Source organism: Somniosus microcephalus, chromosome 18, assembly GCF_052327205.1.
Source record: "Somniosus microcephalus isolate GS21.2 chromosome 18, FLI_Smic_1.0, whole genome shotgun sequence".
Classification (NCBI taxonomy): Eukaryota; Metazoa; Chordata; class Chondrichthyes; order Squaliformes; family Somniosidae; genus Somniosus; species Somniosus microcephalus.
The window spans coordinates 2,620,378-2,638,411 of record NC_141004.1 but is presented as its reverse complement, the minus strand read 5'-3'; the positions used below and the strand labels follow the sequence as shown (position 1 = coordinate 2,638,411).

Below are 18,034 nucleotides of genomic sequence, written 5' to 3'. Positions count from 1 at the left end.
ACGTGAATGGTTGTTTTTCAGACTGGAGGAAGGTATACAGTGGTGTTCCCCAGGTGTCGGTACTAGAACCACTGTTTTTCTTGATATATATTAATGACTTGGACTTAGGTGTACAAAGCACAATTTAAAAATTTGCAGATGACACAAATCTTGGAAGTATAGTGAACAGTGAGGAGGAGGAGGGTGATAGACTTCAGGAAGACATAAACAGGCTGGTGAAATGGGCGGACAAGTGGCAGATGAAATTTAATGCAGTAAAGTGTGAAGTGATACATCTTGGTAGAAAGAATGAGGAGAGGACATAAAAACAAAATGGTACAATCCTAAAGCGGGTGCACAAACAAAGAGATCTGGGGGTATATGTGCACAAAACATTGAAGGTGGCAAGGCAGGTTGAGAAAGTGGTTAAAAAGGCTTAGGGGATCCTGGGCTTCATAAATAGAGGTATAGAATACAAAAGTGTGGAAATTATGATTAACCTTTATAAAACACTCATTTGGCCCCAACTGGAGTACTGTGTCCAATTCTGGGCACCATACTTTAGGAAGGATGTGAAGGCCTTAGAGAAGGTGCAGAAAAGATTTACGAGAATGATTCCAGGAATGAGGGACTTCAGTTATGTGGATAGACTGGAGAAGCTGGGGTTGTTCTCCGTGGAGCAGAGAAGATTGAGAGGTGATTTGATAGAGGTGTTCAAAATCATGAGGGGCCTGGACAGAGTAGATCGAAAGACACTGCTCCCATTGGCAGAAGGGTCGAGAACCAGAGGACACAGATTTAAGGTGATTACTGGTGCAAATTGTTGCAGTTTCTGGTGTAAATTGTTGCAGTTTCTGCTGTAAATTGTTAGTTCCTGGTGTAAATTGTTACAGATTCCGGTGTAAATTGTTGCAATATTTGGTGTAAATTGTTAGTTTCTGGTGTAAATTGTTGCAATATTTGGTGAAAATTGTTAGTTTCTGGTATAAATTGTTGCAGTTTCTGGTGTAAATTGTTGCAGTTTCTGGTGTAAATTGTTACAGTTTCTGGTGTAAATTGTTACAGTTTCTGGTGTAAATTGTTACAGTTTGTGGTGTAAATTGTTAGTTTCTGGTGTAAATTGTTACAGTTTCTGGTGTAAATTGTTGCAGTTTCTGGTGTAAATTGTTACAGATTCTGGTGTAAATTGTTACAGATTCTGGTGTAAATTGTTACAGTTTCTGGTGTAAATTGTTAGTTTCTGGTGTAAATTCTTACAGTTTCTGGTGTAAATTGTTGCAGTTTCTGGTGTAAATTGTTAGTTTCTGGTGTAAATTGTTAGTTTCTGGTGTAAATTGTTGCAGTTTCTGGTGTAAATTGTTGCAGTTTCTGGTGTAAATTGTTAGTTTCTGGTGTAAATTGTTAGTTTCTGGTGTAAATTGTTGCAGTTTCTGGTGTAAATTGTTGCAGTTTCTGGTGTAAATTGTTACAGTTTCTGGTGTAAATTGTTAGTTTCTGGTGTAAATTGTTGCAGTTTCTGGTGTAAATTGTTGCAGTTTCTGGTGTAAATTGTTAGTTTCTGGTGTAAATTGTTAGTTTCTGGTGTAAATTGTTGCAGTTGCTGGTGTAAATTGTTAGTTTCTGGTGTAAATTGTTGCAGTTTCTGGTGTAAATTGTTGCAGTTTCTGGTGTAAATTGTTAGTTTCTGGTGTAAATTGTTCCAGATTCTGGTGCAAATTGTTCCAGTTTCTGGTGTAAATTGTTGCAGTTTCTGGTGTAAATTGTTGCAGTTTCTGGTGTAAATAGTTAGTTTCTGGTGTAAATTGGTATAGTTTCTGCTGTAAATTGTTGCACTTTCTTGTGTAAATTGTTAGTTTCTGGTGTAAATTGTTACAGTTTCTGGTGTAAATTGTTGCAGTTTCTGGTGTAAATTGTTAGTTTCTGGTGTAAATTGTTACAGTTTCTGCTGTAAATTGTTGCAGTTTCTGGTGTAAATTGTTGCAGTTTCTGGTGTAAATTGTTGCAGTTTCTGGTGTAAATTGTTAGTTTCTGGTGTAAATTGGTATAGTTTCTGCTGTAAATTGTTACAGTTTCTGCTGTAAATTGTTGCAGTTTCTGGTGTAAATTGTTGCAGTTTCTGCTGTAAATTGTTCCAGTTTCCGGTGTAAATTGTTGCAGTTTCTGGTGTAAATTGTTGCAGTTTCTGGTGTAAATTGTTAGTTTCTGGTGTAAATTGTTCCAGATTCTGGTGTAAATTGTTCCAGTTTCTGGTGTAAATTGTTACAGTTTCTGGTGTAAATTGTTCCAGTTTCTGGTGTAAATTGTTAGTTTCTGGTGTAAATTGTTGCAGTTTCTGGTGTAAATTGTTGCAGTTTCTGGTGTAAATTGTCGCAGTTTCTGGTGTAAATTGTTAGTTTCTGGTGTAAATTGTTAGCTTCTGGTGTAAATTGTTAGTTTCTGGTGTAAATTGTTACAGTTTCCGGTGCAAATTGTTGCAGTTTCTGGTGTAAATTGTTGCAGTTTCTGGTGCAAATTGTTACAGATTCTGGTGTAAATTGTTACAGTTTCTGGTGCAAATTCTTAGCTTCTGGTGTAAATTGTTACAGTTTCTGGTGTAAATTGTTAGTTTCTGGTGTAAATTGTTACAGTTTCTGGTGTAAATTGTTACAGTTTGTGGTGTAAATTGTTAGTTTCTGGTGTAAATTGTTAGTTTCTGGTGTAAATTGTTGCAGTTTCTGGTGTAAATTGTGGCAGTTTCTGGTGTAAATTGTTGCAGTTTCTGGTGTAAATTGTTAGTTTCTGGTGTAAATTGTTGCAGTTTCTGGTGTAAATTGTTGCAGTTTCTGATGTAAATTGTTGCAGTTTCTGGTGTAAATTGTTGCAGTTTCTGGTGTAAATTGTTGCAGTTTCTGGTGTAAATTGTTGCAGTTTCTGGTGTAAATTGTTACAGTTTCTGGTGTAAATTGTTAGTTTCTGGTGTAAATTGTTACAGTTTCTGGTGTAAATTGTTACAGTTTGTGGTGTAAATTGTTAGTTTCTGGTGTAAATTGTTACAGTTTCTGGTGTAAATTGTTGCTGTTTCTGGTGTAAATTGTTGCTGTTTCTGATGTAAATTGTTGCAGTTTCTGGGGTAAATTGTAAGTTTCTGGTGTAAATTGTTGCTGTTTCTGATGTAAATTGTTGCAGTTTCTGGGGTAAATTGTAAGTTTCTGGTGTAAATTGTTAAATTCTGGTGTAAATTGTTGCAGTTTCGGGTGTAAATTGTTGCAGTTTCTGGTGTAAATTGCTGCAGTTTCTGGTCTAAATTGTTACAGTTTCTGGTGTAAATTGTTGCAGTTTCTGGTGTAAATTGTCGCAGTTTCTGGTGTAAATTGTCGCAGTTTCTGGTGTAAATTGTTAGTTTCTGGTGTAAATTGTTGCAGTTTCTGGCGTAAATTGTTGCAGTTTCTGGTGTAAATTGTTGCAGTTTCTGGTGTAAATTGTTGCAGTTTCTGGTGTAAATTGTTACAGATTCTGGTGTAAATTGTTGCAGTTTCTGGTGTAAATTGTTGCAGTTTCTGGTGTAAATTGCTAGTTTCTGGTGTAAATTGTTAGTTTCTGGTGTAAATTGTTGCAGTTTCTGGTGTAAATTGTTGCAGTTTCTGGTCTAAATTGTTACAGTTTCTGGTGTAAATTGTTAGTTTCTGGTGTAAATTGTTGCAGTTTCTGGTGTAAATTGTTACAGTTTCTGGTGTAAATTGTTAGTTTCTGGTCTAAATTGTTACAGTTTCTGGTCTAAATTGTTACAGTTTCTGGTGTAAATTGTTAGTTTCTGGTGTAAATTGTTGCAGTTTCTGGTGTAAATTGTTACAGTTTCTGGTGTAAATTGTTAGTTTCTGGTCTAAATTGTTGCAGTTTCTGGTCTAAATTGTTACAGTTTCTGGTGTAAATTGTTAGTTTCTGGTGTAAATTGTTGCAGTTTCTGGTGTAAATTGTTACAGTTTCTGGTGTAAATTGTTAGTTTCTGGTGTAAATTGTAGCAGTTTCTGGTCTAAATTGTTACAGTTTCTGGTGTAAATTGTTGCAGTTTCTGGTGTAAATTGTCACAGTTTCTGGTGTAAATTGTCGCAGTTTCTGGTGTAAATTGTTAGTTTCTGGTGTAAATTGTTAGTTTCTGGTGTAAATTGTTGCAGTTTCTGGTGTAAATTGTTAGTTTCTGGTGTAAATTGTTACTGTTTCTGGTGTCAATTGTTGCAGTTTCTGGTGTAAATTGTTGCAGTTTCTGGTGTAAATTGTTAGTTTCTGGTGTAAATTGTTACTGTTTCTGGTGTAAATTGTTGCAGTTTCTGGTGTAAATTGTTGCAGTTTCTGGTGTAAATTGTTAGTTTCTGGTGTAAATTGTTCCAGTTTCTTGTGTAAATTGTTGCAGTTTTTGGTGTAAATTGTTAGTTTCTGGTGTAAATTGTTGCAGTTTCTGGTGTAAATTGTTAGTTTCTGGTGTAAATTGTTGCTGTTTGTGGTGTCAATTGTTGCAGTTTCTGGTGTAAATTGTTGCAGTTTCTGGTGTAAATTGTTAGTTTCTGGTGTAAATTGTTGCAGTTTCTGGTGTAAATTGTTGCAGTTTCTGGTGTAAATTGTTCCAGTTTCTTGTGTAAATTGTTCCAGTTTTTGGTGTAAATTGTTAGTTTCTGGTGTAAATTGTTGCAGTTTCTGGTGTAAATTGTTGCAGTTTCTGGTGTAAATTGTTAGTTTCTGGTGTAAATTGTTGCTGTTTGTGGTGTAAATTGTTACAGTTTGTGGTGTAAATTGTCACAGTTTCTGGTGTAAATTGTTAGTTTCTAATGTAGTTTCTGGTGTAACTGTCAATGTCCGCTACCGGAGCCGGGGTCTGGGCTCCGCCGAGGATTAATTTACAGATTCCCGCTTGTGAAGTTCACCGGGAGAGGCAGGGTGTCAGTTTCAGGAGCGAGTGTGATACTGACATGAGTCAGAGGAGGCGGTGACACTGGGACCTGCGGCTTCAGAAAGCGATGGCCAGAGTAGTTCGGATTGTAGATTAAGCTTTGATCGTGTTTAAAGCGCCAGTCACATGCTCCCAGGACCATGCCTGCACACAAAGCTGCCCTTGTGGTGCCCAGCGCTTGAGCAGGATTACCCTGAGCCGCTCTCCTCTCCTCGCTCTCCGGACGGTGCATTGAACACGGTAGGTGCGTTCATATCGCCACGGCGCTCAGTGAGGGCTTGGATTGTATGGAAATGACTGGCAGGCCGATTGAATATTTGTACAAAAGTGAAAAAGCTTCAGTGCTGTGCCGGGTCGCGGTGTATGTTCGGATCTGTGATGCTTGTGAATGAATCTGCTGTGAGCACACAGCAGGCTGTGGAAAGTCTGTGTGGAAAGTCTGTGTCGAGCTAATACGTGGAAGAACTTGCAATATCATTTCTTAACAACGCCTGACACTGGAGACGGGAAGGATTTAAAAGGTAGTGCCGATTTTATTTTAAGATGTATTTGTCCAACAATGATTTGCAAACGAAATCAAGCCAACTCTTAATTCATAAAACTGCGCTTTCTGTCTGTAATCGATTACCGGTGTGACTTAGAGCAGCGAGAAGGTGACCAGGATCCAAGACGCTCCATGGTGACACTTCCTGACACACTTGTTCCAGGCTTTGAACTTGTTGCTGGAGACAGGGAAATCTGGGGGTCGCACCAAGGGGGCACAGGGATCAAACTAACCTGCAAATGGGGCAAGAGTAAAACCCCCTCTGCACTATTCCATCAAACACTCCCAGGGCAGGTACAGCACGGGTTAGATACAGAGTAAAGCTCCCTCTACACTGTCCCATCAAACACTCTCAGGGCAGGTACAGCACGGGTTAGATACAGAGTAAAGCTCCCTCTACACTGTCCCATCAAACACTCCCAGGGCAGGTACAGCACGGGTTAGATACAGAGTAAAGCTCCCTCTACACTGTCCCATCAAACACTCTCAGGGCAGGTACAGCACGGGTTAGATACAGAGTAAAGCTCCCTCTACACTGTCCCATCAAACACTCCCAGGGCAGGTACAGCACGGGTTAGATACAGAGTAAAGCTCCCTCTACACTGTCCCATCAAACACTCTCAGGGCAGGTACAGCACGGGGTTAGATACAGAGTAAAGCTCCCTCTACACTGTCCCATCAAACACTCCCAGGGCAGGTACAACACGGGTTAGATACAGAGTAAAGCTCCCTCTACACTGTCCCATCAAACACTCCCAGGCAGGTACAGCGTGGGTTAGATACAGAGTAAAGCTCCCTCTACACTGTCCCATCAAACACTCCCAGGGCAGGTACAACAAGGGTTAGATACAGAGTAAAGCTCCCTCCACACTGTCCCATCAAACACTCCCAGGGCAGGTACAACAAGGGTTAGATACAGAGTAAAGCTCCCTCTACACTGTCCCATCAAACACTCCCAGGGCAGGTACAGCACGGGTTAGATACAGAGTAAAGCTCCCTCTACACTGTCCCATCAAACACTCCCAGGGCAGGTACAGCACGGGTTAGATACAGAGTAAAGCTCCCTCTACACTGTCCCATCAAACACTCCCAGGGCAGGTACAGCACGGGGTTAGATACAGAGTAAAGCTCCCTCTACACTGTCCCATCAAACACTCTCAGGGCAGGTACAGCACGGGGTTAGATACAGAGTAAAGCTCCCTCTACACTGTCCCATCAAACACTCCCAGGGCAGGTACAGCACGGGGTTAGATACAGAGTAAAGCTCCCTCTACACTGCCCCATCAAACACTCCCAGGGCAGGTACAGCACGGGGTTAGATACAGAGTAAAGCTCCCTCTACACTGCCCCATCAAACACTCCCAGGGCAGGTACAACAAGGGTTAGATACAGAGTAAAGCTCCCTCTACACTGTCCCATCAAACACTCCCAGGGCAGGTACAACACGGGTTAGATACAGAGTAAAGCTCCCTCTACACTGTCCCATCAAACACTCCCAGGCAGGTACAGCGTGGGTTAGATACAGAGTAAAGCTCCCTCTACACTGTCCCATCAAACACTCCCAGGGCAGGTACAACAAGGGTTAGATACAGAGTAAAGCTCCCTCCACACTGTCCCATCAAACACTCCCAGGGCAGGTACAACAAGGGTTAGATACAGAGTAAAGCTCCCTCTACACTGTCCCATCAAACACTCCCAGGGCAGGTACAACACGGGTTAGATACAGAGTAAAGCTCCCTCTACACTGTCCCATCAAACACTCCCAGGCAGGTACAGCTCGGGTTAGATACAGAGTAAAGCTCCCTCTACACTGTCCCATCAAACACTCCCAGGCAGGTACAGCTCGGGTTAGATACAGAGTAAAGCTCCCTCTACACTGTCCCATCAAACACTCCCAGGCAGGGTCAGCACGGGTTAGATAAAGAATGAGGGCTCCGCTACTGAGGATGGTGCTGAAGCAGAGCACAGATGACTGTGAAGGAAATGTTCATTTCACCTTTAAGTTTGTGGAGATTTTTAACTCCCCCCCCCACCCGTGGAAACGGGTCAGTAGCGGATTTAAAGATGAGCTGGGCTACCTCCCGACCCATTGCTGCTCTGCCGCCATCTGAACTCGGTCCTTCCGCTGGAGGCCACCTGCCCGCCTCTTCAATCAACGCAACCCGGGCCCGACCTCACACATCCGACCTATGGATCTCTGAGGGCCCAGGAACACCCGCCGCTTGCAAAACGGTCAGCTCTCAAACTATTTCAGTGGGGCCGGGAATGACAGGATAACCTCCTCAGGGTCCATAATAACCACAGGGACCCAGTCTTCCGATTCCCCCCCTGACTCCTAACGCCCACCCAACCTACCCCTGGTGTCGACAATAACCACACGGGCCGCTGCCCCCTGATTCTACCCCCCCTCGACTCCTCCTGCAGGAATTCATCCCCACAACCCCAGGACTTCACCCCCAACCCCAGGACTTCACCCCCAACCCCAGGACTTCACCCCCAACCCCAGGACTTCACCCCCCAACCCCAGGACTTCACCCCCAACCCCAGGACTTCACCCCCCAGCCCCAGGACTTCACCCCCAACCCCAGGACTTCACCCCCAACCCCAGGACTTCACCCCCAACCCCAGGACTTCACCCCCAACCCCAGGACTTCACCCCCAACCCCAGGACTTCACCCCCCAACCCCAGGACTTCACCCCCAACCCCAGGACTTCACCCCCCAGCCCCAGGACTTCACCCCCAACCCCAGGACTTCACCCCCCAACCCCAGGACTTCACCCCCCAACCCCAGGACTTCACCCCCAACCCCAGGACTTCACCCCCCAGCCCCAGGACTTCACCCCCAACCCCAGGACTTCACCCCCAACCCCAGGACTTCACCCCCCAACCCCAGGACTTCACCCCCACAACCCCAGGACTTCACCCCCAACCCCAGGACTTCACCCCCAATCCCAGGACTTCACCCCCAACCCCAGGACTTCACCCCCAACCCCAGGACTTCACCCCCAACCCCAGGACTTCACCCCCAACCCCAGGACTTCACCCCCAACCCCAGGACTTCACCCCCCAACCCCAGGACTTCACCCCCAACCCCAGGACTTCACCCCCCAACCCCAGGACTTCACCCCCAACCCCAGGACTTCACCCCCAACCCCAGGACTTCACCCCCACAACCCCAGGACTTCACCCCCACAACCCCAGGACTTCACCCCCACAACCCCAGGACTTCACCCACAACCCCAGGACTTCACCCCCAACCCCAGGACTTCACCCCCACAACCCCAGGACTTCACCCCCACAACCCCAGGACTTCACCCCCCAACCCCAGGACTTCACCCCCCAACCCCAGGACTTCATCCCCCAACCCCAGGACTTCACCCCCACAACCCCAGGACTTCACCCCCAACCCCAGGACTTCACCCCCCAACCCCAGGACTTCATCCCCCAACCCCAGGACTTCACCCCCACAACCCCAGGACTTCACCCCCACAACCCCAGGACTTCACCCCCAACCCCAGGACTTCACCCCCCAACCCCAGGACTTCACCCCCCCAACCCCAGGACTTCACCCCACAACCCCAGGACTTCACCCCCAACCCCAGGACTTCACCCCCAACCCCAGGACTTCACCCCCCAACCCCAGGACTTCACCCCAACCCCAGGACTTCACCCCCACAACCCCAGGACTTCACCCCCACAACCCCAGGACTTCACCCACAACCCCAGGACTTCACCCCCAACCCCAGGACTTCACCCCCCAACCCCAGGACTTCACCCCCAACCCCAGGACTTCACCCCCACAACCCCAGGACTTCACCCCCAACCCCAGGACTTCACCCCCCAACCCCAGGACTTCACCCCCAACCCCAGGACTTCACCCCCAACCCCAGGACTTCACCCGCACAACCCCAGGACTTCACCCACAACCCCAGGACTTCACCCCCAACCCCAGGACTTCACCCCCCAACCCCAGGACTTCAGCCTCCCCCAACCCCAGGACTTCACCCCCCAACCCCAGGACTTCAGCCTCCCCCAACCCCAGGACTTCACCCCCAACCCCAGGACTTCACCCCCACAACCCCAGTTCTTCACCCCCCAACCCCAGGACTTCACCCCCAACCCCAGGACTTCACCCCCCCAACCCCAGGACTCCGTCACACCCAGTCTGGACCTACCTTCCCACTGGCCAGGTCAGACTGAGGTCCGCCCGATATTGCCCCAGTCCGGAGCTGGTGGGACATTTAACCAGGGGGTCCATTTCCCCAGCAGTATGTTACTGAGGCCCTGCCATCAAAATGGACCGGGCTCCTGTCAGTGATTGGGTGGCCCAGATTGCACTGGCCCACCCCCGATAGTTAAAATTACCCCTTTTATGTTATTATGACAGAGAGATGCAGAGCTGGGTAACGAGACACTGGCCCTAATTGTTTATTACATCAAGTTGGGAGATGAGAGGCTGGCCGAACGTTGACACAGCTTGGTCTCTGATACAATAAAATGTTGCAGTTCACAAGATAAGGAATACAATATTATCATGTCAATGAGCAACAGGTCAGGGCCAGAGTTTGATATGGTCCACGTCCGTGTCAGGGAGACTGGGGGAGGAAATCTCAGGCAACAACAGCCGTTAGCAAACTATGAGCAGCCTCAGGGATGGTGCGATTCTGTGTAGCACACGATGGGCCGCATGTATCACGTAACTCACTATATATTTGTCAGATGTACTCAATTTAAAATAATGACTTGTTTTATCAAAAGATATAGCCGTGGAATCTGCTGTGCTTGTGATACTGGTTACGAATACCATTAATCTCCATCACCCCGCGATTTTTAGCAATCTATTTATTTTTCTGATTTGTTTTCAGTCTGCACCAAGGTGAGCATTGGATACTGTAACAGTTTCCACTTTTTGGAAAAAGTATCACAACAAACACTCCCAGGGCAGATTCAGCATGGGTTAGAAACAGAGTAAAGCTCCCTCTACACTGTCCCATCAAACACTCCCAGGGCAGGTACAGCACGGGTTACATACAGAGTAAAGCTCCCTCTACACTGTCCCCATCAAACACTCCCAGGGCAGGTACAGCACGGGTTAGAAACAGAGTAAAGCTCCCTCTACACTGTCCCATCAAACACTCCCAGGGCAGGTACAGCACGGGTTAGATACAGAGTAAAGCTCCCTCTACACTGTCCCATCAAACACTTCCAGGGCAGGTACAGCACGGGTTAGATACAGAGTAAAGCTCCCTCTACACTGTCCCATCAAACACTCCCAGGGCAGGTACAGCACGGGTTAGATACAGAGTAAAGCTCAGTCTACACTGTCCCATCAAACACTCCCAGGGCAGGTACAGCATGGGGTTAGATTCAGAGTAAAGCTCCCTCTACACTGTCCCATCAAACACTCCCAGGGCAGGTACAACACGGGTTAGATACAGAGTAAAGCTCTCTCTACACTGTCCCATCAAACACTCCCAGGGCAGGTACAGCACGGGGTTAGATACAGCGTAAAGGTCCCTCTACACTGTCCCATCAAAAACTCCCAGGGCAGGTATAGCACGGGGTTAGATACAGAGTAAAGCTCCCTCTACACTGTCCCATCAAAAACTCCCAGGGCAGGTATAGCACGGGGTTAGATACAGAGTAAAGCTCCCTCTACACTGTCCCATCAAAAACTCCCAGGGCAGGTTCAGCACGGGTTAGATATAGAGTAAAGCTCCCTCTACACTGTCCCATCAAACACTCCCAGGGCAGGTCCAGCACGGGTTAGATACAGAGTAAAGCTCCCTCTAACCTGTCCCATCAAACACTCCCAGGGCATGTACAGCATGGGTTAGATACAGAGTAAAGCTCATTCTACACTGTCCCATCAAACACTCCTAGGGCATGTACAGCACGGGTTAGATACAGAGTAAAGCTCATTCTGCACTGTCCCATCAAACACTCCCAGGGCATGTACAGCACGGGTTAGATACAGAGTAAAGCTCTCCCTACATGTCTCCATCAAACAGTCCCAGGGCAGGTACATCACGGGTTAGATACAGAGTAAAGCTCCCTCTACACTGTCCCATCAAACACTCCCAGGCAGGTTCACCACAGGTTAGATACCGAGTAAAGCTCCCTCTACACTGTCACATCAAACACTCCCAGGGCAGGTTCAGCATGCGTTAGATACAGAGTAAAGTCCCTCTACACTGGACCATCAAACACTCCCAGGGCAGGTACAGCACAGGTTAGATACAGAGTAAAGTTCCCTCTACACCGTCCCATCAAACACTCCCAGGGCAGGTACAGCACGGGTTAGATAGGAGTAAAGCTCCCTCTACACTGTCCCATCAAACACTCCCAGGGCAGGTACAGCACAGGTTAGATACAGAATAACGCTCCCTCTGCACTGTGCCATCAAACACTCCCATGGCAGGTACAGCACGGGTTAGATACAGAGTAAAGCTCCCTCTACACTGTCCCATCAAACACTCCCAGGGCAGGTACTGCACGGGTTAGATATAGAGTAAAGCTCCCTCTACACTGCCCCATCAAACACTCCCAGGGCAGGTACAGCACAGGTTAGATACAGAGTAAAGCTGCCGCTACACTGTCCCATCAAAGAATCCCAAGGCAGGTTCAGCTCAGTCTAGATACACCCTTATTTAAGAAGGGAAGTAGACATAAAGCTGGAAACTATAGACCAGTTAGCCAACATCTGTGGTTGGCAAAATGTTGGAGTCCATTATTAAGGGAACAGTAACAGAGCATTTGGATAAACATAATTTCGTAGGACAGAATGAGCACGGTTTTATGAAGGGGAAGTCATGTTTGACAAATTTGCTCGAATTCTTTGAGGATGTAACATACAGGGTGGATAAAGGGGAACCAGTGGATGTAGTGTATTTGGACTTCCAAAAGGCATTTGACAAGGTTCCACACAAAATATTATTGATCAAGATAAGAAATCACGGGATTGGGGTAATATACTGGCATGGGTGGAAGATTGGCTATCTAACAGAAAACAAAGAGTTGGGATAAATGGTTCATTCTCGGGTTGGCAATCAGTAACTAGTGGTGTTCCGCAGGGGTCAGTGCTGGGACCCCAACTCTTTACAATCTATATTAACGATTTGGAGGAAGGGACCGAGTGCAACATATCCAAGTTTACCGACGATACAAAGATGGGAGGGAAAGCAGTGAGTGAGGAGGACATAAAAAACCTGCAAAAGGACATAGACAGGCTAAGTGAGTGGGCAGAGAGTTGGCAGATGCAATATAATGTTGGAAAGTGTGAGGTTATGCACTTTGGCAGAAAAAATCAAAGAGCAAGTTATTCTCTAAATGGAGAGAAACTGCAAAGTGCTACACTACAAAGGGATCTGGGGGTCCTGGTGCATGAAACACAAAAAGTTAGTATGCAGGTGCAGCAGGTGATCAGGAAAGCCAATGGAATCTTGGCTTTTATTGCGAGGGGGATGGAGTATAAAAAGAGGGAAGTCTTGCTGCAGTTATACAGGGTATTGGTGAGGCCACACCTGGAATATTGCGTGCAGTTTTGGTTTCCATATTTAAGAAAAGATATACTTGCTCTCGAGGCGGTTCAGAGAAGGTTCACTCGGTTGATTCCGGAGATAAGTGGGTTGACGTATGAGGAAAGGTTGAGTAGGTTGGGACTCTACTCATTGGAGTTCAGAAGAATGAGAGGCGATCTTATCGAAACATATAAGATTGTGAGGGGGCTTGATCGGGTGGATGCAGTGAGGATGTTTCCACTGATGGGTGAGACTAGAACTAGGGGGCATAATCTTAGAATAAGGGGCTGCCCTTTCAAAACTGAGATGAGGAGAAACTTCTTCACTCAGAGGGTAGTAAATCTATGGAATTTGCTACCCCAGAGAGCTGTGGAAGCTGCAACATTAAATAAATTTAAAATGCAGATAGACAGTTTCCAAGCAGATAAGGGAATTAGGGGTTACGGGGAGAGGGCAGGGAAGTGGACGTGAGTCCAGATTCGGATCAGCCATGATCCTATTGAATGGCGGAGCAGGCCCGAGGGGCCGTATGGCCTACTCCTGCTCCTACTTCTTATGTTCTTATGTTCATATGTACACTGTCCCATCAAATACTCCCAGGGCAGGTACAGCACAAGTTACATGCAGAATAACGCTCCCTCTACATGGTGCCGTCAAACACTCCCAGGGCAGGTACAGCACGGGATAGATACAGAGTAAAGCTCCCTCTACACTGTTCCAATCAAACACTCCCAGGGCAGGTACAGCACGATTTAGATACAGAGAAAAGCTCCATCTACACTGTGCCATCAAACACTCCCATGGCAGGTACAGCATGGGTTAGATACATAGTAAAGCTCACTCTACACTGTCCCACCAAACACATCAATGGCAGGTACATCACAGGTTAGATACAGAGTAAAGCTAGCTCTAAACTGTCCCATCAAACACTCCCGAGGAATGGTACAGCACAGGTTAGATACAGAGTAAAATTCCCTCTACACTGTCCCATCAAACACTCCCAGGGCAGGTACAGCACAGGTTAGATACAGAGTAAAGCTTCCTCTACACTGTCCCATCAAACACTCCTAGGGCAGGTTCACCACGGGTTAGCTACAGAGTAAAGCTCCCTCTACACTGTCCCATCAAACCCTCCCAAGGCAGGTACAGCACGGGTTAGATACAGACTAAATCCCCTTCTACACTGTCCCATCAAACACTCCCAGGGCAGGTTCAGCATGGGTTAGATACAGAGTAAAGCTCCCTCTACAGTGTCCCATCTAACACTCCCAGGGCAGGTTCAGCATGGGTTCGATACAGAGTAAAGCTCCCTCTACACTGTCCCATCAAACACTCCCAGGGCAGGTACAGCACGGGGTTAGATATAGAGTAATGCTCCCTCCAAACTTTCTCATCAAACACTCCCCAGGACAGGTATAGCATGGGATAGATACAGAGTAAAGCTCACTCTGCACTGTCCCATCAAACACTCCCAGGGCAGGCAAAGCACCAGTTAGATACAGAGTAAAGCTGCCTCTACACTGTCCCATTAAACACTCCCAGGGCAGGTACAGCACGAATTAGGTACAGAGTAAAGCTACCTCTACACTGTCCCATCAAACACTCCCAGGGCAGGCAAAGCACCGGTTAGATACAGAGTAAAGCTGCCTCTACACTGTGCCATCAAACACTCTCAGGGCAGGTACAGCACGGGGTAGGTACAGAGTAAAGCTCCCTCTAAACTACTCCAATCAAACACTCCCAGGGCAGGTACTGAATGGGTTGGATACTGAGAAATGCTCCCTCTACACTGTGCCTTCAAGCACTCCCATGGCAGGTACAGCATGGGTTAGATACAGAGTAAAGCTCACTCTACACTGTCCCATCAAACACATCAATGGCAGGTACATCACGGGTTAGATACAGAGTAAAGCTAGCTCTAAACTGTCCCATCAAACACTCCCCAGGACAGGTACAGCACGGGTTAGATACAGGGTAAATCACCCTCAACGCTACCCCATCAAACAGTACCAGGGCAGGTACAGCATGGGTTAGATACAGAGTAAAGCTCCTCGACACTGCCCCATCAAACACTCTCAGGACAGGTACAGCACAGTTTCGACAGCGAGTTAAGCACCCTCTATACAGTCCCATCAAACACCCAAAGGGCAGACACAGCATGGGTTAGATACAGAGTAAAGCTCCCTCTACACTGTCCCATCAAACACTCCCAGGGCAGGTACTGCACGGGTTAGATATAGAGTAAAGCTCCTTCTACACTGTCCCATCAAATACTCTCAGGACAGGTTCAGCACTGGTTAAATACAGAGTAAACTTCCTTCTACACTGTCCCATCAAACACTCACAGTGCAGGTTCAGCATGGGTAAGATACAGTGTAAAGCTCCCTCAACAGTGTCCCATCTAACACTCCAAGGGCAGGTTCAGCATGGGTTAGATACAGAGCAAAGCTCCCTCTACACTGTCCCATCAAACACTCCCAGGGCAGGTACAGCACGGGGTTAGATATAGAGTAATGCTCCCTCCAAACTTTCTCATCAAATACTCCCCAGGACCGGTATAGCACGGGCTAGATACAGAGTAAAGCTCACTCTGCAATGTCCCATCAAACACTCCCAGGGCAGGTATACCACGGGTTAGGTACAGAGTAAAGCTCACTCTACACTGTCCCATCAAATACTCCCAGGGCAGATACCGCATGGGATAGATACAGAGTAAATTTCCCTCTACACTCTCCCATCAAACACTCCCAGGGCAGGTACAGCAGGGGTTAGATACAGGGTAAAGCCTAGTCTAAACTGTCCCATCGAGCACACCCAGGGCAGGTATAGCACAGGTTAGGTACAGAGTAAAGCTCACTCTACACTGTCCCATCAAACACTCCCAGGGCAGGTACAGCACGGGTTAGGTACAGAGTAATGCTCCCTCTACACTGTCCCATCAATCACTCCCAGGGCAGATACCGCATGGGATAGATACAGAGTAAATTTCCCTCCACACGGCCCCATCAAACACTCCCAGGCCAGGTACAGCACGGGTTAGATACAGAGTAAAGCTCCCTCTACACTCTCCCATCAAACACTCCCAGGGCAGGTACAGCAGGGGTTAGATACAGGGTAAAGCCTAGTCTAAACTGTCCCATCGAGCACACCCAGGGCAGGTATAGCACAGGTTAGGTACATAGTAAAGCTCACTCTACACTGTCCCATCAAACACTCCCAGGGCAGGTACAGCACGGGTTAGGTACAGAGTAATGCTCCCTCTACACTGTCCCATCAATCACTCCCAGGGCAGATACCGCATGGGATAGATACAGAGTAAATTTCCCTCCACACGGCCCCATCAAACACTCCCAGGCCAGGTACAGCACGGGTTAGATACAGAGTGAAGCTCCCTCTGCACTGTCCCATCAAACACTCCCAGGGCAGGCAAAGCACCGGTTAGATACAGAGTAAAGCTGCCTTTACACTGTGCAATCAAACACTCCCAGGGCAGGTACAGCACGTGGTAGGTACAGAGTAAAGCTCCCTCTACACTGTTCCAATCAAACACTCCCAGGGCAGGTACTAAACGGGTTGGATACTGAGAAAAGCTCCCTCTAAACTGTCGCATCAAACACTCCTCAGGACAGGTACAGCACGGGTTAGATACAGAGTAAATTACCCTCAACGCTACCCCATCAAACACTACTAGGGCAGGTACAGCATGGGTTAGATACAGAGTAAAGCTCCCTCGACACTGCCCCATCAAACACTCTCAGGACAGATACAGCACAGTTTCGACAGAGAGTTAAGCACCCTCTGTACAGTCCCATCAAACACCCAAACAAACACCCAAAGGGCAGATACAGCACGTGTTAGATGCAGAGTTAGGCTCCCTCTACACTCTCCCATCAAACACTCCCAGGGCAGGTACAGCAGGGGTTAGATACAGGGTAAAGCCTAGTCTACACTGTCCCATCGAGCACACCCAGGGCAGGTACATCACGGGTTAGATACAGTGGTAAGGTCCCTCTACACTGGCCCATCAAACACTCCCAGGGCAGGTACAGCAGGGGTTAGTTACAGAGTAAAGCTCACTCTACACTGTCCATTCAAACACTCCCGGGGCAGGTACAGCATGGGTTGGATACAGAGTAAAGCTCCCTCTACACTGTCCCATCAAACACTCCCAGGGCAGATACCGCATGGGATAGATACAGAGTAAATTTAACTCTACACTGCCCCATCAAACACTCCCAGGGCAGGTACAGCACGGGTTAGATACAGAGTAAAGCACCCTCTACACTGTCCCATCAAACACTCACAGTGCAGGTTCAGCATGGGTTAGATACAGTGTAAAGCTGCCTCTACAGTGTCCCATCTAACACTCCCAGGGCAGGTTCAGCATGGGTTAGATACAGAGTAAAGCTCCCTCTACACTGTCCCATCAAACACTCCCAGGGCAGGTAAAGCACGGGGTTAGATATAGAGTAATGCTCCCTCCAAACTTTCTCATCAAACACTCCCCAGGACCGGTATAGCACGGGCTAGATACAGAGTAAATCTCACTCTGCACTGTCCCATCAAACACTCCCAGGGCAGGCAAAGCACCGGTTAGATACAGAGTAAAGATGCCTCTACACTGCCCCATCAAACACTCCCAGGGCAGGTACAGCACGGGTTAGGTTCAGAGTAAAGCTCGCTCTACACTGTCCCATCAAACACTCCAGGGCAGGCAAAGCACCGGTTAGATACAGTGTAAAGCTGCCTCTACACTGTCCCATCAAACACTCCCAGGGCAGGTTCAGCACGGGGTTAGATACAGAGCAAAGCTCCCTCTACACTGTCCCATCAAACACTCCCAGGGCATGTACAGCACGGGTTAGATAAAGAGTAAAGCTCCCTCTACACTATCCCATCAAACACTCCCAGGGCAGGTACAGCACAGGTTAGATACAGAGTAAAGCTCCCTCTACACTGTTCCAGCAAACACTCCCAGGGCATGTACAGCATGGGTTAGATACAGAGTAAAGCTCCCTCTACACTGTCCCATCAAACACTCCCAGGGCAGGTACAGCACGGGTTAGATA

General features: G+C 47.3%; 1 protein-coding gene across 1 annotated transcript in view; it reads left to right on the top strand.

Moving 5' to 3' along the window:
* Positions 1-4,939: 4,939 nt before the first annotated feature.
* Positions 4,940-18,034, top strand: part of slc16a4 (solute carrier family 16 member 4) — a 187,031-nt gene continuing 173,936 nt past the window's right edge. The window contains exon 1 of the mRNA XM_086010961.1: positions 4,940-5,140. The gene's annotated coding sequence lies outside the window, so the exon portion shown is untranslated. The remainder of the gene's footprint in view (positions 5,141-18,034) is intronic.